This window comes from Pteronotus mesoamericanus, unplaced genomic scaffold (genome assembly GCF_021234165.1).
Source record: "Pteronotus mesoamericanus isolate MK-2021 breed Mesoamerican mustached bat unplaced genomic scaffold, CSHL_Meso_final contig_116, whole genome shotgun sequence".
Classification (NCBI taxonomy): domain Eukaryota; kingdom Metazoa; phylum Chordata; class Mammalia; order Chiroptera; family Mormoopidae; genus Pteronotus; species Pteronotus mesoamericanus.
In genome coordinates this window covers 32,708,430-32,732,810 of record NW_026555027.1, presented here as the reverse complement: position 1 = coordinate 32,732,810, position 24,381 = coordinate 32,708,430, and the positions used below count along the sequence as shown (strand labels likewise).

The 24,381-nt window shown below is 43.3% G+C and overlaps 1 protein-coding gene across 2 annotated transcripts in view; it reads right to left on the bottom strand.

The window, feature by feature from the left end:
- Positions 1-17,970, bottom strand: part of GPR160 (G protein-coupled receptor 160) — a 38,795-nt gene extending 20,825 nt beyond the window's left edge. For both annotated transcript variants that reach the window (XM_054580454.1, XM_054580446.1), the window contains exon 1: positions 17,757-17,970. The gene's annotated coding sequence lies outside the window, so the exon portion shown is untranslated. The remainder of the gene's footprint in view (positions 1-17,756) is intronic.
- Positions 17,971-24,381: the final 6,411 nt, after the last annotated feature.

The following is a 24,381-nucleotide window of genomic DNA, read 5'->3' as shown; positions in this document are numbered from 1 at the left end:
GGATAAAGTAAAACTATTTGTAGATGATGTTACATATTCAGAAAACTCTAAGGCATCTACCAAAAATTTACTGAAATTGGTAAGTTAATTTAGTAAGGTAGCAGATCAATTTTTTAAATTGCACATATACATCTATAAACAAAATCTGAAAATGTAAAAAGTGCCATTTACAATAGACTCAAAAACACAAACTGCATGGGAATAAGCCCTTTAAAATATGTATAAAACATTAATGCTAAAAGCTATAAAAAACACTTCTGAGGAAAACTAAAAAAGACCTAAAGAAGATTAATATTGTTAAGATGTCAATGTTCCCCAGATTGACAGAGATTCAGTGCAGTCCTGACCAAAATCCAACCTGGATTTTTCTGTAGAAATTGACAAGCTGATCTAAAATGTAGGTAGAAATGCAAAGAGCAACGACAGTCAAAAGATTCTGAAAGAGAACAAAGTTGGAGGACTTATATTACCTGATTTTGAGATTAATAAACTACAGAATTGAAAACAGTGTGGTACTGGCTTAAGACCAAAGAGAACCGAGGGGAACGTTCCAATATTCCACTTGATTTATAAGAGTACCAGTGCAATTCAGTAGAGGAAAGTCTTTTCACTAAATGGTGTTGGATCAACAACATAGCTGTGTAAAAAAGAAGGACCTCAGGCCCTGGCTCAGTGGTGTGGCCAGGTGTGGCTCAGTGGATTGAGCGCTGGCCTGCTCAATGAAACATCACTGGTTTGACTCCTAGTTAAGGCACATGCCTGGGTTGTGGGCCAGGTCTCCAGCAGGGAGTGGGCGGGAGGCAACAAAGCGATGTATCTCTTGCACGTCAATGTTTCTCTCCCTCCCTACCCCTCTCTCTAAAAGTAAATAAATAAAATCTTAAAAAAAAAGAAATGAAATGACATGGGAAAAAAAAGAAGGACCTCAATCCCACCTCACACCATGCACACAAATTAATTCAGGATGGATCATGGGCCTAAACATAAAAGCTAAGAGTCTAAAGCTTCTAGAAGAATAAAAAAGGAGAGTATCTTTGCATCCTTGGGGTCATTAAAGAATTCTTAAGCAAAACACAAAAGCACCAACCATAAAAGAAAAAACAAATAAAATGGACTTAAACTCTTCTGCTCATAAGAAAAAGGCAAGAAATACACTAGGAGAAATATTCACAACATGTACGAGGTCTAACTAGTAGGTATCCAGCCATGTAATATGAAAAAGATGTTTACTGAAGAAGATACAAGATGCAAGAAACATTGTACCTAGGGCAATGATGCCCCAGTCCTCTTCAAAGGAGGCACTCTGGGACCCTGCACAGTTCTCCCAGTCACCATCAGCTGCCCTGTTGTACTTTCCTGAATCTCGTGGATGGTCTGAATGAAATCTCTACCCTTTCAAAGGTGGTTCTGGGAAAAGCCAGAAGTCACAGGGTGCCAAATCTGGGCTATAGGGGGTGTAGGGGGAGTCACCTGGGTGATCTGATGTTTTGCCAAAAAAATCTGCATGAGATATGATGCAGGAGTGAGCACTTTGTCATGATGAAGCTGCCAATCACCAGTTGCCCATAGCTGTGGGCTTCTGAATCGTCCAAATAGCTTCTGCAGATGAATGCTCATGCTTAAAATTCAAAATTCAAAGTGGATTCATTGCTCTACTCACTCAATCATTTTGAAGGTGACAGCCACACAGCACGCATGCTCACTCAATGGTATAAACCACCCTCACTGACTAGTACAGTGAAGTCATCATTGTCCATGCATATGCATTCCAGCCCACTCTCCTTGGTGCCAGGTTACATTGATGTCGCACAAACCATTCTTGTTACACTAACAATAGCTGGACTTTCTCCAGACAGACCTCATAGGGAACAAAGGACTTGTGTCCATACTACCAAGTCATATATAAGACAACTCAAAACAAAAATGGACAAAATATTTGAAAAGACACTTCGAAAAGAAAATGTACCAGTGGTCACTAGCACATGAAAATGGGCTTAACATTATCAGTAATCAGCAAAAAACTAATTAAAATTACACTGACATACAATTTCTCATCAGAATGGCTATAATTAAAAAGACCAATACCAAGTATTAGAAAAGGTATAAGAATGTAAAATAGTACAACCTTTGGAAAAGGGTTTGACACTTAAACATGTACCTATCCTATGATCCAGTACTTCCACTCCTAGGTATTTTATCCAGAAAAAATTAAAATACATGTCCCCCAAAAGACTTGGATGACAACACCAAATGCTGGCAAGGATGGAGAGTAACAGGAACACTCACTGCTAGTGGGAATATAAAATAATCCAGCCGCTTTGGAAGACAGTATGGCAGTTTCTTACAAAATCAAGCATATTCTTACCATACAATCTAGCAACCATGTTCCCTGGTAAAGTTGAAAATTATGTCCACACATAAATCTGTACACAAATGTTTACAGCAGCAGCATTCATAATTGCCAAAAGCTGGGAGCAACCAAATGTCCTTCAGGAAATGACTAAACTGTGATGATTCAGCACTTTAAAAAAAAAAAAAGCAAACCTCTGACTGGTGTGGCTCAGTGGGTTGGGCATCATCCTGTGGACTGAAAGGTCACAACTTAGGTTCCCAGGTCAGGCACAGGCCTGGGTGGCAGGCCAGGTCCCCAGCTGGGGATGTGCAAGATGCAGCCGATCAATGTTTCTCTTGCACATCGATGTTTATTTCCCTCTTTTTCTCCCTCTCTTCCCCTCCCCCTAAAAATAAATAAATAAAACATTTTTTAAAAAACCCAAAAAACAAAGGTATCAATCCATGAAAAGACATGGAGGAACCTAAATGCATATTACTAAATGAAAGAAGTCAATCTGAAAAAACTATCTACTGTCTGATTCCAACTACATGACATTCTCGGAGGGGCAAAGCGAGGAAGACAGTAAAAGGACCAGTGGTTGTCAGGGATTGGAGGGCAAGATGAACAGGCAGAGTAGAAAAGACTTTTAGTATCAATCTGTAGGAGCAGAACTCTAGATAGTAAATGTGGAGTGGCTGGCAACCTACCTCAACAACGTTGTGGACAGGTCGGGGGAAAGGGGTTTGAGATGCATGATAAATAAGCAGAAAACAGAGGATTTTTAGGGTGGTGAAAACACAGGGTCTGGCAGAAGTAAGGCCTGCTTGAGTGTGGTTGGTATGGTAATAATAAGGGTGTAATGATTTATAGTTTTAATTTGAACATCTCACCTAAAATGTCACATGGTGTACTTGAGTGTGATATTGTTATGTTACAAAATTACATGCTTGTGATTTCACAATAAAAGATTTTGTAATAAAAAAGGGGCATTATTTGTGCCAGACCCTGTATTCCATACAATACCATAATGATGGATACATGTCATTATACATTTGTCCAAATCCGGGGTATAAAACACCAAGAGTGAACTCTAATGTAAACTATGGACTTTGGGTGATTATGACATGTCAATGTCGGCTCACCAACTGTAGCAGATATACCATTCTGATGTCGGATGTTGATAGCAGGAGAGGATACACACACATGAGGGTAGGGTATATATGGGAAATCTCTTTGGGAAATCATACCTTCTGTTCAATTTTGCTGTGAAGCTAAAATTGCTCTAAAATATAAAGTCTATTATAAAAAAGGACTTGCATGAAGTTAGGCAAGTATTTCCAAGATGTGTAATTAAAAGCACAAACCATAAGTGAAAAGAAATTAATAACTTAGACTTCAATAAAATTTTAAAGTTTTTTTTTGTTAAAAGGCACTATTAAGAAAAATAAAGACATAAGTCATAGATTCAGAGGAAATATGCGCAAACCATGTTATCTAGATGCAGATAACAAATCTGCATCTAGAATTTTTAAAAATATTTGAATTTTTAAAAAATATTGTATTTATTTATTTTTAGAGAGAGGGGAAGGAGGGAGAAAGAGGTACAGAAAATATTAATCAGCTGCCTCTCGTATGTGCCCCCACCGGGGAGCCAACCCACAACCTAGGCATGTGCCGTGCCTGGGAATTGAACCAGTGACCTTTCACCTTGAGGGATGACATCCAACCAACTGAGCCACATTGGTCAGAGCAAAATATTTGAATGTTTTTATTCAAATATTTTTACTTGAATATTTAAAAACTGACTCTCACTAAGATGATGGCGAGAAATAATCCAATTTAAAAAATGGGCCAAAGATTTAGACATTTCATCAAAGAAGATATATGAATGACTAATAAGCACATGGAAAGGTGCTCAATATCATTAATCATTAGGGAAATGTAAATTAAAACTTCCACACAGCTGTTAGAATGCTGATAATCAAACAACTAAAAATATTGAATGTTGCCAGAATATGGAGAAATCAAAACCCTCCTTCTTTGTACACACACTTCTGGAAAACAGTTTAGCAGTTTCTTAAAAAGTTAAATATAAAGGTACAATAGGATCCAGTAATTACACTCCTAAGACTCTACCTAAGAGATATAAAAATACAAGTCAGGCACAAACACATGTGCATGAATTGTCATAGAAACATTACTTGGACAAAAACTAGAAATAATTCAAATATCCATCAACTGATGAATGGATAAGTGAAATGTGGTATACCTGTGAATACTATTCAACAGTACAAAGGAACAAGCTACTGATCTGTGCTGCAACATGGATGAACCTCAAAAATAGTATGGTAAGTGAAAGAAGCCAGACACAAAACACTACGTATTCTAGAATTCCATTAGCAGAAAGTCTCAGCTTAGGGGTGAGGAATGACTACAAATGGGCATGAGGAAACTTTGGGGGTGACAGAAATGTTCTAAAATTAGATTATGGTGATAGTTGTACAATTCTATAAAAATCACAGAGCTGTATACTTACAAAGAGATTTTATGGCATGTAAAGTATACTGCAATAAAACTTTTTTTAAAGGACCTGTACAAGAAGTAGATATATTCATAACAGCCCCAAGCTGGAAACAATCCAAATGGTCTTGCAAGAGATATAGTAGGCAGTTAAGACACATGTGAGCAGAGCGGGAACAATATAGGCCAGGTACAGAGGGTCACCAGGGTAGAAGGCCCAGGATGCTCAGCAACAGGTGGAACTGGAAGGACAAGTATTGTAGGGAAGGACCTTGCCCCCAGGGTGCTCCTTCCTCCCCTAGCAGATAGCTAGGCTCGGGTTTAGATTCCTTTCATATGGCTGCAGTTCAGACCCTCCCCTGATCTTTCCTCCCCTGGCATGTTGCTAGCCCATGTGGCAGACCCCTTAGAGCAGGAACAAGGCCAAAGAATACCCCCAGAAGGACTCCCATACAAGCCCTTGCGCGAGCACTCCCTCAAGCATTAAGCCCCCCAGGCAATGGGGTTCCGACATCACATGAAATAATCAGGAACAATGCAAACCTTGGGTCTGCTGACCTCAGAGATAGAGTTTCGGCCAAACTACAGATAACATCCAGGCCTTAGTTGTGCTTCAGTTCCAGGCTCTGAAGGGACACATGGCCGACATCTGGACCAGCTGCATTGACTAATCATCCCCTGCCCTGGTACCAAGCAATCGTGGAGAGTTCGACCCTGAGGAGACACACCTGGAAAGCTGATGAATAGTCGATTGAGATCCTCCCCTGGGACTTCCATATAGACGCCCTTAAGAAGCAGGAGCCAGGACAGCTGTCTCTGGAGCACACCCGCACCTTCCCCACCCCGGCCCTTCCCCAGGTGCACTTCCTGGAGTGTGCCCGGCCTTTTCCCTTTCCCTTCCCCCAGGTCCAATTTCTCTGCCTTTCTTTCTCCTAAGCTCCTTTTCCATTGCGTCTGCAATTTGTTTCCTGAGTCCACAGAGCCTAGCTGGCTCACTTCTTCCCTGTTTGTGACTTTCTAAATGAACTTCTGCTTGTAATTGAATTTCTCGGCTCTGAATTCTTTCCTAGCCAAAATCAAGAATGGCTGAATAAAATCATGGTATAATCAAAGAATGGAACATTAGCTATTAATAAAGAACAAACTACTGAGCATATAATATGCATGAATCTCAAAACATTATGTGACAAAAGAAGCCACTTTTGTTCTATTGTATACTATATTCCATTTATAAAATAGTCTACACTTTTTTGTATTATTGCACTGTATTCCATTTATAGGAAGTTAAGTACAGGCAAAGCTCACTTGTGGTCCTAGAAATCAGAATAGCAACTGCCTCTGGGGCAGGGTGACTGACTGCAAAAGGGCATGAGAGAACTTCCTGTAGCACGGAAATGCTCTGTATCCTGAGAGGAATGTTTACGTGAGTGCATACATTTATCAAAATACAACAAGGTCTGTGCATTTTACTACATGTACCTCAATAAGTTTTTAAGTGATTTAAAATGTCTCCCCAAAAGACTTACCATTAGACAAACTATGAATCAATCAATCACACTTATTTCCAGAAGGTAGAGTGTGTGCATCTTTTGGAAATCATGTCATATAGGTAATATAAATAAGTAGGTAATGATTTAATACCCATTTTAAATGTTTTATTTATGTCATGTGATACACATATATTTAATATATGTATATTATAAAATATAATCAAACACATTTATTCTTTGTATAGTCATACACTCATTTACTCCAAAAATATTTATGGAAGCCACTCAAGTTCGAACTGTGACTCAATCACACATACAATGCTGTGTTTCACTTTTTCTTTATTTCAAAATCTGAGTGTACCTTACAGAAAAAAGTTTACTTAACGGGAGTTTCCTGGTCTGCTCATGGGAGGAAAAGTGTCAGATAACCAAAGAGACCCAGACTTACGAAACAAAAACAAGTTTGGTGCTGGTCAGGCCCAGCAGTCCTCATGTCAGGCCTCCCCGAACTAAATGCACGTCTGTCTGCTCCACCTCGCCCCCTCCGGTCGCTGGAATGCGCTGGTGTGAACACACCCCGAAGGACGCTGCTGCCTGGTCAGCGGCATCTACTGCAACTCAGGACTCGGGCCAGGAGGAAGGAAACACCACCGTCACCACAGGCAGCCACCCACCCTTCTGGTAACTTTCCTTCCACGCCCCCAGTCTCACCTTAGAGCCCGCCCAAGCCAGGTCTGGAGGTGTGAGGACTAACAGACATAACCATCGCTCCCCAGAGGTGTCCACACGCCAGACAACCCAGCGCCCAGAATAGTGTCAGGGCACTTCCTGTTTAAAACATTTGCTTCTTTTGACTCCAGGAATTTATAATAGGGAAATAATCAGAGTTAAAGAAAATAATTACTGCATAAGGAGCTCTCTCCAGTGTACTTATGATAGCCTATAGAATATTTTCTTGTCCCAAAAGAATCAAAACAACTTAAATGCCTAACAACAGGGAAGAAGCCCAATGAATTACGATAGTCTTAAAATGGACTACTTGTCTGCAGCCATGAAAAACAAACATTTCAGAAAAATTAAAGAACTGGAAAATGCTGACATATAATGTGAAATGATAGAAGCAAGATAAAACTGTGTACCTCAGGGCATCTCACAGAGGGCGGTGAGGAATTCCCCCTACTCTCCGAGTTCTGCTGCTCACCGAGTCAGTGTTGCTGAGGGGATGTGACTTTAGCCCTCAGACAGTCCCACAGGACAGGGGAGGAGAGGCTGAAAACCAGTGGCACAGGACGGGTTGCCCTGAGGTGTGGCCACTCTGGCACGCAGATTATTTCAGCTGGAAACAACCAAGGCCCAGAAGGCGCAGGAAGAAGCTTTGACCTTATCCCTACTGCCTGAAAGAATTTAGACAGAAGACCTGAAGTTACCATCATAAAATGACAATATTTTAATTTGAAGTAGGTGTGATTGACAGGGAAAAAGCAAGCAAGGCCCATTTGATCAGAGTTCTCTCTCCGTGCCAATGTTTCCAGATGACCCAATATACATTTGTTTACTAAACAATAACTCTTGCCCTGGCTGGTATGGCTTAGCTGATTGGGGTGCAGTCCAGTAGACCAAAAAGTTGTGGGTTTGATTTCCAGTCAGGGCACACACCCAGGTTGAGGGTTCAATCCCCAATCAGCATGCATACAAAAAGGCAAACAATCACGGTGTTTCTCTCTCTCTCTCCCCTCTTCCTCTCTCTTTAAAAGCAATTTTTAAAAAAATGTCCTCAGGTGAGGATAAAAAGAAAAAAAACCCTCTTTTCATCTCCCCATGAATTCCCTTACTTCTCCCTCCCTTATCCTGAAAGACATATGTCTCTTTTTGCCTTACTATCTTTGGAATTTTCAAGCTTAAGTGAATTCCCCGTGCCAATGTATTAAAGCTTGATTTTCTCATGTTAATCTGCGGCATGCCATGTGAATTATTTGGTCAGAAGAACATTAAGGGAAAAGAGGAGACATTTCCCCATCCTCCCCAAGAGTATTATCCCAGTATTAAGATAAACGGGGGGGGGGGGGGGGGGAAGTATGTATATACATAGATCAGAGATAATTAATACCAGGCCACCTGATAGGTAAGGTGATCGATGAGGTCATGACCTTATAGACCAATAGTTCTCCAACTTGAATTCAGACCTTGTCAAAAAGTTGAATTCTCATTCAGTATGTCTGGGCTGGGCCTGAAATTCTGCATTTCTAACTAGCTCCCAGGCGATACCCATGCTGCTAGTCCACAGGTCACACATGGAAAAGCAAGTCACTGGACTACTTCCCTGCTGTAGATGGCGCACATCCTGCAGGGAGGGTGTTCATCAAGTTATGTTCATCGTGACTCTCTGATTTGTGAGAGCAAGGGTGTGAATTTACTCTGCACACTCCTCTATGTTAATCCGGTTTTCCACAATGAAAATGTATTGGTTTTGTAATGAGGAAGAAAAGTGTACTATTCAAAACCTTTGATTCAGTCATTATTCTTATAGGAATCCGTCCCAAATAATGTGAAATGGAATCAAAAAGTAAAAACACTGTCTCTACTAACAATACTTCTGACACTAAATAGGTTGGTTTTTCCTACACCAAGCTATTCTAAAACTACCTATGCAGAATTAGTGCAGGCCCCATGAGATCTTAGTCCCACAAGGCTGCTACCCACCTCACATGCCAGTCACAAGTCCCAGGTTGTCACCTGTACTTCTACCAACTGGCTATAAATCAGGAATTCCCATGACTCCCTCCTCAAGATTCAATGATTTGCTTTAATGGCTCACAGAACTCAGGGAAACACCTTACTTAGGTGGACACTGAGAAGAAAGGTTCATCTGGTGCAAACCTAGAGAAGAAACTTAACTGCTGAGATGGATTCCCAAACTGTAGAGATAATGAGAGTCTAGCTGCCATCAGCCCACAGGGGCTTCTCGTGTACCCTGTGTACTGGGAAGAACCTCAGGCTGAACTCTTGGCTTCCTGATCTATGTCCTGCTCCTTTATGTTGTCTGAATCAGCTATTGTAAGGGAGTTCCTCGTTTCCTCTGACACCTCACCCATCCAATCAGAACTGCATAATTATATCCTTATTTTGCACTGAAACCAATCAATCAGAACTGCTCCATAAGGACCAATCAGGACTGCATTCTCGATTCACACAGATTCACATCAATCAGAACCATATGACTTTGGATATCTCATTTACACAAAACAGAAAAGGTGGCCCCAACCAGTGTGGCTCGGTTGGCTGGGCATTGTGAAAGGCCACCAATTTGATTCATGGTCAGGGCACATGCCTGGGATGCAGGTTCAGTTCCAGGTTGGGCCACAGGCCAGAGGCAACCAATCCATGTTTCTCTCCCCATCTTTCTCCCTCTCTTCCCCTCTCTAAAAATAAATAATTAAAATCCTTAAAAAAAAAAAAAAACGTTTGCCTTCCCTCTGTTTCCTCAGAGCACACTTTCAGTTTCTCCGAGAGGCAACATCCCTGTTTGGCAATCTGTCCACATCAATAAAGTCTCTCCATTTTCTAATATTCCTTTTGGGAATTTTTGTTGACACCTACTATCTGATTTATTGTACAGGACACAACTCAGGAAGAGCCAAATGGAAGAGATGCATAGGGCGAGGTGTGTGGAAAGGTGAAGAGCTTCCATGCCCTCTCTGGGCACACCACCCTCCCAGCACCCTGGTGTGCCCAACAACTCAGAAGCTCTTCAAACCCCGTTGTTTAGGGTTTTTATAGAGGCTTCATTATATAGCTATGATTGATCAAATCATTGGCTGCTGATGACTGAATTCAATCTCTAGTCCCTCTCCTTGCCATGGAGGTAAGGGGGTGGGGCTAAAAGGTCCAACTCACTAATCAGTGGCTGGTTTCCCTGGCAACCAGCCCACATCCACTCAGAAGTACCTCATCAGCATAAACTCAGGTACAGTCGGAAGGGACCTATTAATAACAAGACGCTCTTCTCACCAGGAGCTCTGTACCAGGAACCAGGAATGAAGACCAAATAAATACATTATATCACAGATCAAAAGTTTATGTACATTCAACTTAGAATGATTTATAATATCAAAAAGGAGGAACCACTTACTTCCCTCATATTAAGAGATGGGCTAAGAAAGGCTGAAATAGCATGCAATTATTACAAATGATATTTGTAAAGACAGAAAAAATGCTATGATAAATTTTAATCACAGTATGAAAACTTTGTTAAAATGCTAACATAATATAAATTAAATTTTTGTAAATGGCAAAATGTATTAAATGTATGGAAAAACAAAAGAAAAGCAAAACAAAAGTGAAAGGAAATATGTCAAAACGTCAATGTCTGCACTGGCTGGCATGGCTCAGTGGACTGAGTGCTGACCTGAGAACCAAAGGGTCGCTGGTTCAATTCCCAGTCAGGGCACATGCCTGGGTTCTGGGCCAGGACCCCAGTAGGGGGCGTGCAAGAGGCAACCACACATTGATATTTCTCTTCCTCTCTTTCTCCCTCGCTTCCCCTTTCTCTAAAAATAAATGAAATCTTTAAAAAAAAAAAAAAAGTTAATGCTTTTAAAAAAAAGGTGAATGGTGGGGTCATAGTTCTTTTTTCCCCTTCAAATTCCCAGCATAAAATAAACTGAAAGGAGGGAAGAAGGAGCCTATGCAGTAGGAGGCAAGACTACCGACAGACTATGGCAGAGGTTGCAGAGAGAAATCTGTTCAAGGACCAGTGAGATGGGAGCAGGCCTGGGGGTCTATCAGAGGGGAGTGAGCTGGGGGCATCGGTTGCTGGATATCTCACAGGAATACTTGGCTGGGAGTGGAGGAGGAGAAAGGCAGTGAGTTAGTGAAGGTCTGGACCTGGAGCAGGAGGAGGAAGTCCAAGAGCCCATGGCCTCCCTTCCCGACCCCCCACTAGCACTTCTATGAATGGGCAGAAGCTGTTAACCGGGGTGACTTCTGCCTTGACTGCTTGGAGGAAACTGGCTGCCCCTCCATTCTGCCTCCCTGGACACAACGGACGCTTCCAGCTTCCCGGGTACACGTAAGCTATCAATTTCTCCCGGGGTGCACTCCCTATGCCTCCTTAAGGCCATGAGGACCACAGACTCATGTTGCCTTCTTTGATCAAAGTGAATAACCCATTCCTATGTTCCCATTCCTGGCCTGAACCTCAGTTCATTTTTGTACTTCTCCTAACAGGCAGAAAAGGAAGTAGAAACAAACGCAAACAAATCAACCCATACCCGGGCTGAAGGTCAAATTAGATAAGCCCTTACTCAAACTATTAAAAAATGCTACGTAAATGTTAGTTATCAGCATCTTTAAACCTGCTTGTGTACCTGCTGTATGACTGCACCACTAAAGGGCATTTCGGACACGGCACTTCCCTGTGCCTGTGCCAGGATTTCATAAAAATTGTATAGCCCTTCACAACATGCCTTGAGGTGTGTTTATCTCCTGCCCATGGAGGGGCTCAGGGTCAGGGAGGACAAGTCGGCTGTGAGCCCCCGCCCAGTGTGGCAGCCCGGGGGCCAGGACTGCTGCGTCTGCCTCAATTCCAGGCTCACACCAGCCTGCTCTTCCACAATAGGGTGGAATCTGCACCCACCAGGGGATTCCATCTTTTCCAGAGTCGGTGCAGAGTTTAATCCCTAAACAACAGAGACAAAGCCCAACTTAAAGCCAAGGGCTCCAGCCCAGTTCTCTTCATTAACTAGGTGGCTGCTGCTCCAAACTCCCTGGGAGCATTTATCAGGAAGAACGTTTTCCTAAGGTCACGAGGAAGCACAGAACGGCGGCCATGGCTCACTCTCAGAGCTGGACATTATTTCTACCGTGTGGCTTTCCTTCTAAAATTATGGATGGGAAAAGTCCCCCAAATAAAGGCAAAAGTGAACAAGGCAGGGCTCTCACAACAACAGCAATAGCTAGCCAACAGCGAATCCTTATTCCATGCCAGGCATGGATGTGCCATTTAATGCTCACAGCTGTATGCGGTAGCTATTATTTATTAGTACTTCCATTTCACACGAGAGAAAACTCAGGCACAGAGAGATTAAAGAACAGTCAAGGGCACAAATATAGGTGGTGGAAGAACCAGAGATAAATCCAGCGATGTGGCTGGAGTCCACACTCAGGACTGCTTCCTCGCCTGTGTTTGCTCTGGCAGGTAATCAATTCGCCCGCTTTCCCTTACCACCTGTCTGTTCAACCGAGGAGTAACTGACCACCTACCTGAGGGAACAGGCAGCCATGCGTCTGAGTCCCAGAGTTCTCCTCGAAAGGATCCAACCAACCAATGACCAGGCATTTACAACACCTCATCTCTAAACGCCCTTCCTTCAACCAAACAAGGCATTGGACTGGCACCTTCCTCTGTTCTATTATTCTTATCACAGGGGTATACAGGAAGGGAATCAGTACCAGCCTTTCCAAGGCATGCCACGTTGGCATGTGAATTCTTTTGAACTGAAAGTCATTGGGATCCTTTTACCACTCCCTTCACAATTTTAAATTGGGGACCTTGACCATAGTAAGTTATTACGAGTAATAATTTTTTATGCTCTATCGACAGAGCAGGGTAAACGTCCAATTACTGAACACCTATTCTGACCAGCCTGTGGATTACCTTTCTTCCCCATCTCAAATCCTAAGGCACCTTACCTCACTCTTGGCTAAGGATGCCACATATGCCTCATTTCCCCTTTCTGTCTGAAACTCTCCTGTATGTAATGTTCCCATGCACATGTATGTAATTAAATTTGGTTATTTTTCTCTTGATAATCTGTCCTACATAGATTTAATTATTAGAACAGCTGAAAGAACCTTGAAGAGCAAAGGAAACGTCTTCCGTTCCCACAATATATTGTACATATCTAAACTGACAGCTCTAGGGACCAATTCCTCAAAACAGCACGTAACATTTCTTCAAAACCACTCCATGAGGGTCCATTTGTGGTATTTCCTCTTCCCTCTCTCTGTCCCATCCCCCCCCACCCCCCCAGCTAAGAGCACTCAGATTTGGGGAAAGGAAGTAAAGATATATAGAAAGAAGCCTCAACTGTCATTAAATTCCAGATGCAGACCGATGTGACAACATCTGTCCCATGACTTTCAACTGAAAGTTTCAAGATGAGGAAATTAGACCACCCTTGGACTTACACCACAGAAAGTTTTCAAAGGCCGGACTAGGGGCCCCTCAGTTCCCCATCCCTGCAGAGCTTTCAGACAGGGTTATGCCTATGCCGTGTGCTCGTGCAGGTCTGTCATTAGCTCAAGAGGGGCAGGCAGAGACGGGGGAGTGAGGAAGACCTTCCCAAGTCCTCAGGGTCCTCAGAGCACCTACAGAGAGTCGGCGCACAAGCTCAGGAGCCGTCTGCATCCAGTAACAGGCTGCTTGGTGCCCCACCCTCACAGGACACCCTAGAGGCCCATCTTCCCTCACAAAGAGTCTGTGGTTTGGGATTTTGGAGGCATTCCTTTGCTCTACTGCAGCTTGCCCACACACGTACTCCATTTTTGTTGTGTTGCAGAGGCAGTAAACTCTAAAGTCTAGAGGAAAAGAAGTGATAAGTAAAGCTAATGGGGTATGAGAAAAATGATGGCATACCTTGCATTTTTCTGACATGGAAGCTATGTAAAGGAAACAAAGGGCTCCTCATTCCCTCCAAGGAATATACTCCTTCCTATTTTTCTTGAGACAAGAGCCTCTCAATTTATCTTTTGTTATTCCATTTTGGATAGACACACCTATAGAAACCCCTCTCACTGCAAGAGAAACAACAGTTTAAATGTGATTGTCCTCTGCCTCACAGAATAACAGAAGCCAGGCGGACCTTCAGGAATTCTTGAGGGCAGAATATCTGAAATCTTCCAGTTTTCAGGGCTGGTTCACTTTTTAACACTGTGCTGGCCTGATAAAACGTCTCTGTTAGGTGGATGTGGCCCACATCCACAATTTGTAACCAGGGTAGTCAAATGTGGTAAAAAGACAGCTTGCCTAGACTAACGAACAAACTCTTGGGTGCGTAGCTCCACTGCCTACTAAGGTAGTGCCGCTGAACACTCTAAGACCCCACAGATTTGAATTTAAATCCTGGCTCCACTTTCACTTGCTGCAAGACCTCAAGTCAACTATTAGCCTCTCTTAGCTACAATTCCATCTGCAAAATGGGCTAATAATTACTAACTATGAGACATTTGTGAGAACTAAAAACATGTGTGTGTGACTACCATGAACTCTCAACAAATGATAAATCTCCTTCCCCCATATCTCTAAAGAAACGACTTGGTAAGTCTTACTTAGTGTCTTCATATTTCAATGTTCTCATCTGTTAAAAACTAAAACAATCCTCCAACACAACTGCTCCACCTCACAGGATGGGACAGAGAGAAGTAGATAAAAGCAGAGCGTTTGTGTACTAGAAGAGTTATTGACTTGATTGCCAACACCTCTTCCTCTCATTTTAAACTGACAAAGCAGTAATCTGCTTTTCTAATGTGTTTATACCCTGAGATAACATGATGGAGGGAGAAGATAGTGTCACATTGTGGCGATTCCTTAAAATGGTTATTAGCAATCTACTCTCCAGAGTCCAATTCCACCATCCTCACACAGAGGATGGTAAACGTTACCAAGTTACTGCCTGGTCACTTAAGGGCCAGGTAAGTTTCTTTTCTCTCTCCATGATCTTGTTTTTTAGAACTGAGCCAGAAAATACAGTCACGTAACAACTGCATCTTTCTGTCACACAAAGAAAACTAAACCACAAGCCAATTTCACTTTTGTCATGAATTCGCTATGATATTTTCCAATTGCAAGGGGACTTTTGCTGATTCTCTCATTTTCCCCACACACTGCAAGGAAACTGGGACATGCTTTGGCATTTCCTCAACTGAATTCTTAAAGCACCTTTACAACCTCTTTTATTGTACACTAGCGAAGCTGCTCTAGGCAAGGTCTAGGCTGAGGGGATTCATTTAACTTCAACTTGCAACTATCACAGATAGCATTTACTTGGCTTGTTTTCTCTTAGAAGCAGAGGCATTAAAATCAGTTCTACTAAGAAATGCAGGTCTATGAGGAGCATGTCGCAGCTTCCTCCTTCTACAGAACTTTAATATCTCCCTCGAACAGTCATCAGTTTTCCAAATTACTAATGAAGCATGTCAGAATGAGGAGGAATTCTACATCTCCAGAGAGGATAAAAAAACAAGAAAGTTGGATGAATGTTCACCATATCCCTCTCCTTCAAAACATGGTTCTTGGAGAGGAAAAGAATAATGCAGAATATTTTAGGAGTCGGTTTAGCTAAATATTTACACGTCTCGATGCCTGAAGCAAACAAGGTAAGGATATAAAAAAGACAACATACAAAGATAAGATCTCTTTCAGTAATAAGATCCATTCACCTTGTGATTTGTTTTGTAATGTACATTTTTACTTGATGTATACAGTGCTTCCAGAAGTATACACAAATTCAAAGTGTATATGGTCGTGTTCACTACTCTGAGCTCTGTTTTTTGATGAGCATAACTCAGAAAGCATTTGGAGAGTTCAGAAAAATTGCTTACACATTGTACACAACCCGCCCCTTTGCAGACAACCCAACCCCAAGGCTTGCTAATACCCTTTGTATAAAAAAAGCTGACCCAGCACCCACCTGCATCAACTTGATCCACTCAGCTCTGTCACATTCAGCAAACACCCTATACCTTCTGAGCTAAATACAGCGGCACCCCAGGAAGGCGAAAAAGACTTTCTCTGAGTCCAGAGAGGCGGACTTTACGCCCAATTTACGAGTGAGGGTCTGTGGAACGCCTTGAATCTAGTAACACGAGCTGTTAACTTCCAAACCTACTTTCTGGGAGAAAAAAAAATGCTTCACAGGTGGTGGTGTGGTGGGGGTGGTAATACTTCCAAAGGAAAACACCCACGCACAAAAGTAGAGACAACATTTTAAGAAATCCTATACCCCATACCTCTCATCCAGCCTTTCATCCTGTTCCCCCTCACTTCTTCACGGACAGTGCTTCTCTAAACTGGATTATTTTGAATCAAAGCCTCAATTTATATTTCAATTTCAATATTTATTTCTAAAAGACAAGGATTCAGGTAATTATACCATTACCTAAAGTAACTAAATAAAACTAATCTCCTTAATGCTACAGAATGACCAGTGCAAATATCCTCTATTGGCTCAGCTTTTTACAAACTTTTTTTTTTTTTTTTTTTTTTGATATCAAATCAGGATCCCACCAGGGCTCACACATCGCATTGCATTGCGGTGCTATGTTTCTTAGTTTTTAAACTAGTTTCCCGATCCCTGTGATTTTCATAGAGCCAGGCTGATCCCCACTGGCAATTCTCAATAACCTTTATATCAGCCATTTTTATCATTAAAGAACTTAAAAAAAAAATCTGGAAAAGCACAAGCGAAACGGTTCGACCTGAGGCAATTAGCAATTCTGAGAGTGAAACACTCATTCACTCGTCTTTTGCGATTCTGATCTGCGTGGGTTTTATCTGTGGGATTTCGGCAACAACCTCTGCCCCTTACCAAAGTCTCGTGCACGGGGTAGGGCAAAGAGAGTTACGTTTTCTCCCAACTGGACTTTTCCTGTGCAGGACGGGTCCTCACGATCGCCGCGTAATGCCACTTAACAAGGCCACCTGGCCAGGTGAGAAAAGAAGCTTCAGCCGACAACTTCCGGAGGGAGGACCCAGGTTATCTAGAGAGAATTTCGAACCAGTCCAGATTGATCGTAGAGGAGCCAATGGGGGCGCCACTGTCTCCAAAAGCAAACAGCCCTGCAAAGCCCCGGGGCTTAATCTCATAGCCTAGCGCTCGCCAAGCTCGGTCCCCAGCTCCCGAAGGCCAGGGGAAAGGGAGGAAAGCCCGCCCCAACGCCTACACGGGCGCGTGTGAACGTAACTGTATGCAACACCCCACCCACCTATGTGCCAGAAAGGGGAGTAAAAATTACAAACACCTTTTTCTGTAACTTCGCCTGTTTTTATAATGTTTCCAAGCGATCTCCCTTTGAAACAGAGAATGCGAGTGTATGTCCCACTCAGGCCACCGGGTTTATTAGCGGTCTCTCGGGTCCCCAAACGCACCACAGCGCCAGACGCCCAGGCTAGCGAAAACCCCAAGCCGGATCGGTCAGGCTCGGACATCACTGGCTTTCAACCAACGGCCCTGCCCCACGTCGAGACCTCTCAAGTCGCAGGGAAACCTCAGCCTCTGAATCCCTGGAAGGGAAATTCCTCTCCCCGGATGCGAGCGCCCGTCTGGGAAGCGGGAAGCGGCAAACAGCGCGGGTGCCGTTGACCACCCGGACCCCGGGTCGGGAAACAGAGGGCGCCGGTCCTCCGCACTCACCCAAGGCTTCTGCGTCCCTGGCGCCAGGCGCCAGACCAGACAAGAGACGAGTCCGCCTCCCCGGTACCTGCAGCGCTCCGCCCCAGGTGACCGCCGAGGGAGGGGCGGGAGTCAGGCGGGCCGAGGCGACCCCTGCCGCCGCTCGGCCCCCTCCGACCAGGAAGTGCGGGCAGGGGCGCCGGGAGTTTTGGAGCGCGCACGCCCCGTCACGACCCCGGAGGGAGATCTGCCGCAGGGCGCCGCCTGCCGGCGGGGCGGCGAGAACCCACGAAAGCCAGCACTGCGACCCCGCGGGCGAGGAACTGAGGCTGGGGGAAGTGTCGGGAAGCACCCTCAGTAGGACCCCTGTCGGCCCGAACTCGGGAGGAGGCTCTCACCTCCAGCTGGGAGGAAGTAGGTGGCCGGGCTGAGTCTATAGTCGGCAGCGGCGAGAAATGAGGCAAGAGCTACAAGGGCTGTTCCTCAAACTCAGCTTTTATTAAATGCAGGTTCACAAGATACTTCAACATTACATTAGTAGCTTGTCCTCTGTTATATTACACACAGTTGACACACAATGATCAATGTGGGATTAATGAACCCGATTCCCAGAGTCTCAGTACCAGGTCCTGAGGACGTGGTTGGGGAGCAGGGCGTGTCTTGGTCCCATTAGAGCAGTGCCTCAGGCACGGTAGAAGCTCCAGAGTTCGCAGAGTTCAGTGGGGCAGAGCCTCAGGTGGCACGTGGCCCAGAGGAGTATGGAGCAGTCGTCTTGTGATGGGAGATTTGCTGTCTCTGCTGGCTGTAAAGTCCTCCTCAATTGCACCCAAATTCTTGGCACCGGGTTGAGCTGTGGCTCAGGGCCAAGGTTCCTCATCACACTCTCAGCAGGTCTGCCCTCTCTGCAGAAATGTCTGTGTGCCCATACCTTGGGTTGTTGCCGCCCTGGCAGGTATTTGGCAGGGTGCCAAAAGTGACGGGTCGTTTCCTTCTTCAACCCACGTGTCATGGCTGGTTGGCGGCCATCTTGGTTGACATGAGTGACGCCATTTGGTTTTATATACTTCAGCCCAGCGGTCCCCAACCTTCTTGGCACCAGGGACCAGTTTCATGGAAGACAATATTTCCATGGATGGGGGAGGGAGGCGGGGATGGTTTTTGGATGATTCAAACACATCACATTCAAGCTCACCTCCTGCTGTGCAGCCTGATTCCTAACAGGCCCAGGCTGGTACTGGTCCATGGCCCAGAAGTTGGGGACCCCTGCTTTAGCCTATCTTTAAGAGACCAAAGGCCAATTTATTGGTGCTGCTCTCCACAAGAAGGGGCACCCCCTGCGTGCACGCGGGGTGGCGTTCAGTGAGACCCCATTCCTTGTGCCAGGCCTTGAGGCTCCTGCCCAATTTGCTCCCATCTCGCCAGCTGGGTTGGCAGCGTCATCATTGGTAGTTGTCTCCAGATGGGGGTATGTATACACAGGGTGACAGAACTTGAAACATGTACTCCACTAAGCAAACGCCCGTAGTGGTCTATGAATTCCCATTTTTAAATAAAAATCTGCAAATAACACTTTCACAAATAGCACACTTACACAGCATTGGGTGATGCTTTTTTGCATCAACAGTGCTAATTTGATATTTAACCAATGTTTGTTGAGTACCCAGTGTAGCTGGGTGCAGAGCAGGGGTTCCTGAAAATAGGAGCATATTCCTTACAGACCTGGAGTGGGGGAAAGGAGGAAGTGGATGATAAGATGGTTAAGATGATTTGCAGAACCATGGCAAGTTAACAGCTGTGCTGCCACTCTGGCCAACGGTGTATGTGACTTTAAGAGAGTCTAGTGACTCATGGCATAGCCAGGGAAGGCAGATATCCCTGTGTCATGGGGAAGTCATGCTCTGACTAAAGATGGCAGCTGAAAAAAGGTAAAAGATATGGGGGAACAGGCAAAAGTAGCACATCATTGGAGGGGCTGGATGTGAGGTCATGTGGGAAGTTCTGGGTGAGTATTTAAAATAAGGGTGGCCTGAAGGACTTCCGGCCAAAATGTAGCCATAGGTAGATACACTTCGCATCCTCTCACAACCAAAAGAAGGACAACAACCAATTTAAAACACAAAAGCAACCAGGACTGCCAGAAAATCAAACTGTATGGAAGTCGGTCAACCAAGGATTTAAAGAAGAAACATTCATCCAGGCTGGTAGGAGGGGCGGAGACGGGAACCTGGGGTGGAGGGGATGCGCAGCAGGTGGTAGCTGGTAGACTAGGGGGGTGAGATGGTGGCTGGCGGTCCCACGTTGTTTGTGTATAAACTGGAAGGAACAACTGGGGAGTGAGACAGATCATGCAACCTAGGGTTCCAGTGCAGGGAAATAAAACCTCAAAACCTCTGGCTGTAAAAATCTGTGGGGGTTGCAGCAGCAGGAGAAACCAAGTCTCACAGAAGAGTCCATTGGGACCCATATGATCCTAGAACGTACAGAAACCCACCCACCCAGGAATCAGCACCAAAAGGTCCCAATTCACCTGTGGGTAGCAGGGGAGGTGACTGAAAGTGGGGTGAGAGCCGAGCAAGAGGCAGTGTTCCCTCTCTGACCCCTCCCCCACATACAGCGCCCAAACCGAGCGAAGTGGATTGTCCTGCCCTGGAGCATACTTAAGGCTCCACTCCTTACAATGTAACAGGTGCACTGAGACAAAGAAATATGGCCCAAATGAAAGAACAGATCAAAAGTCCAGAAAAAGAGCTAAGTTACAAGGAGATAGCCAACCAATGAGATGCAGAGTTCAAAACACTGGTAATCAGGATGCTCACAGAAATGGTGGAGATTTAGCAGGAAGTTGCCTAGAAGGTCCTGAGAAGGTTTTTGCTTTCCTGATGCAGACATTGCCACCTGTTCTGGCACCGAGGTTGCTGTGAGGTTGGAGAGGGAACAGCCCTTTTATGACCACAATGCAGCGCTAAAGAGAAAAAGAAGGGCAGTGACTACCAAAAACTGCCTAGCTTTACACTTCTTGTTACATGAGAAAAATAATCCCCTTCCTTGTTTAGAGTACCCTTGGTTAGGGTTTGCTACAAGCAACTGAATGCAATCCTCATGGATACACTCTTCTTTCCAAAGAAAAGCCTCAAAAATCATCTAGCCAGCTTTCAGTAAGACAGAGTGTTATAGCAGAAAGGGGGTGAGTTTTGCATGAAACAATCCAAGAGTTTCAGCACTCTCATTTTTTTAGCTAACAACCTTGGGGAAATTTGTGATATTAGATGACGTATTGTAAAACTTAAAAGTCATAAAAACGCAAGGCACAGTGTCTAGCATATGGTGAATGATTAATAAATGATCATTGAGATAATTTTCATGTAACAATTTATGGCCTTTACCAAATGGATACCTGACCATCATGCAGATGCAGAATCACACATTCACTTCCCAGTTTCACCTCTTAGACAAATCTTTCCACCTATTCAGATCTTAGATTCCTTGTAACAGCAAAGTCAATCTTAAAGTTTCATTAAAAACCACCACTCACCTACCGTCTTGTTTCCTCATTCCTAGATTATATCTGCTCTACCAAAAACTGCTCTGTAGTGACCAGTCATAAATTGCTGACAAACTAGTTTAACAGGTACAGGGACATATTTCTATTTGACTCTGTTTAAATAAGAAACTCTAATTTCAATGCTTCTGGGTTTGTATTTTTAACCAAACAAGATGTCTTAATGGTCCCAAAACACACTTTTGTTGAAACTACAACATATCCCTCTATGCTGAAATTGAATAACATTAAAATTTAATGTTATTTGCTTAGATTTTTAAAATTTAATCTTAAGTGTGTTTTTTTCCATTACCTCTTAGTCCTCTTATACCCCCCTCCCCTCAGCAATCATCATACTGTTGTTCAAGTCCCTGAGCCCTTTTTCCTTTTTGCTCAACCCCTCTCCCCCCCACCGCCCTCCACCCCAGCTGTCATCTTGCTCTCCTTTATGAGTCTGTCCCCATTTTCCTTGTTAGTTCGTTTTGTTCATTAGATTTCAAATATGAATGAAATCATATGTTATTTGTATTTCTCTGACTGGCTTACTTTGTTTAGCATAATGTTCTCCAGGTCCATCTATACTGTTGCAAAGGGTAAAATTTTCCTCTTTTTTATGGCTAGGTAGTATTCCATTGTGTAAATGTCCCATGGTTGTTTTATCCACTCATCTACTGACGGATACTTGGTCTGCTTCCGTATCTTGGTGATTGTAAATAATGCTGCAATGAACATAGGGGTGCTTATGTTCTTTTGAATTAGTGTTTTGGGCTCCTTCAGATACATTCTCAGAAGTGGGATTGCTGGGTCAAAAGACAGATCCATTTTTAATTTTTTGAGGTATCTCCATACTGTTTTCCACAGTGGCTGCAGCAGTCTGCATTCCCACCAGCAGTGGAAAACAGTTTCCCTGTCTCCACATCCTTGCTAGCACTTGTTGTTTGTTGATTTATTGATGATGGCCATTCTGACAGATGTGAGATGGTATCTCATTGTGGTTTTAATTTGCATTTCTCTGACGATTAGTGATGTTGAGCATCTTTTCATATGGCTTTTGGCCATCTGTATGTCCTCTTTGGTGAAGTGCCTATGTGAAGTGTCTATTCAGTTCCTTTGCCCATTTTTTAATTGGGTTGTTTGTTTTTTTGGTGCTGAATTTTGTAAGTACTTTATAAATCTTGGATATGAACCTCTTATCAGATGTATTGGCGAATATGTTCTCCCATTCTGTGGGCTATCTTTTTGTTTTGTTGATAATTTCCTTTGCTGTGCAAAAACTTTTTAGTTTTATGCAGTCCCATTTGTTTGTTTGTTTGTTTGTTTGTTTATTTATTGTTTCCCTTGCTTGGGGAGGTATATCTGATAAAAAATTGCTACAAGCGATGTCCAAGATTTCACTGCCTATGTTTTCTTCTAGGGTTTTTGTGGTTTAGGGTCTAACATTTAAATCTTTGATACATCTTGAATTTATTCTTGTGCATGGTGTAAGAAGATGATATCATTTTTCTGCATGTATCTGTCCAATTTTCCCAACACCATTTATTGAATAAGCTATCTTTAGCCCATTGTATGTGCTTGCTTCTTCTGTTGAATATTAATTGACTATAAAGGTGTGGGTTTATTTCTGGGCTCTCTATTGCATTCCATTGATGTATGTGCATGTTTTTATGCCAGTACCAGGCTGTTTTGATTACTATGGCCTTGTGGTATAGTTTGATATTAGGTAGCATGATTCCTCCAACTTTTTTCTTCTTTCTCAGGATTGTTGTTGCTATGTGGGGCCTTTTGTTTTTCCATATAAATTTTTGACATATTTGTTCTAGTTCTCTGAAATACTTCATTAGAATCTTGACAGGAATTGCATTAAATCTACAGCTTGTCTTGGGTAGTATGGTCATTTTCATTCTTCCTATCCATGAACACAGTATGTGCTTCCAACTTATATGCATCTTCTTCAATTTCTTTCTTCAGTGTCTTATAATTTTCTGTGTACAGGTCTTTTATATCCTCAGGTAGGTTTATTTCTAGGTATTTTATTCGTTTTGAAGCAATTGTGAATGGGATTGTTTTCTTAATTTCCCTTTCTGTTAGCTCATTATTGGCATATAAAGATGCAACTGATTTCTGGATATTAATTTTGTACCCTGTTACTTTGCTGAATTCATTTATCAGTTACAGTAGTTTCTTGGTGGAATCTTTGGGGTTCTCTAAGATTTTTAATTTTAAAAATAATACATGTTTTCAATGACTACAGAAGTTTTTAAGTTAAAAAAAGGTACCTTAATTTTTTTAACCTTCTTTCTTTTTTAAAAAATATATTTTATTTATTTATTTTTAGAGAGAGGGGAAAGGAGGGAGAAAGAGAGGGAGAGAAACATCAATGTGTGGTTGCCTCTTGCACACCCCATACTGGGGACCTGGCCCGCAACCCAGGCATGTGCCCTGGCTGATTTCACTTCAGTTCATAGGCCATTGCTCACTCCACCGAGCCACATCAGCCAAGGCTAACCTTCTTTCTGTAAATGGACATTTAGGTTATTTCTAGTTTCTCTCAATTACAGACAGTATTGCTCTGAACACCTTTGTCCCCACAGTTTTGTCCACTCGTGTAAGCAGAGCGTTCGTCCCCATTCCGCTGCTTCCCCGCCCAGGTCCAGGCCGTCATCCAACTTTTGCCTGTGTTATTGGAATAGGCTTCTGCCTGCCTGCCTGTATTTACCCTTGCTCTCCTTCAGCCCATCTGCAACACAGCAGCTGGAATAGTCATGTTAAAATGTGGGGCAAATATCTCTCTCTGCTCAAAATTTTCTAATGTCTTCCCTCTCATTCAGAGTAGAAACCTGGCCTAGAAAGCTACAGTGTCTGCCCCATTGCCATCACCTCTCGGAACCATCTCTTTCCACACTCCATCCACTCTCTGCTCCAGCCACACTAGCTTCCTTGCTGTTGTAAGGTGCCTGTTGGTTTCTGCTTTGGGACCTTTGCACTTGTTGTGCTCCCCACACTCCCCCACCCCCGCTTTTTTTAAAACTCTCTTATTCCAAATACCACATGACTTAGTCTTTCACTTGGGTCAGGTCTTTACTGATATAAGAGTCTTCCCAAACCACT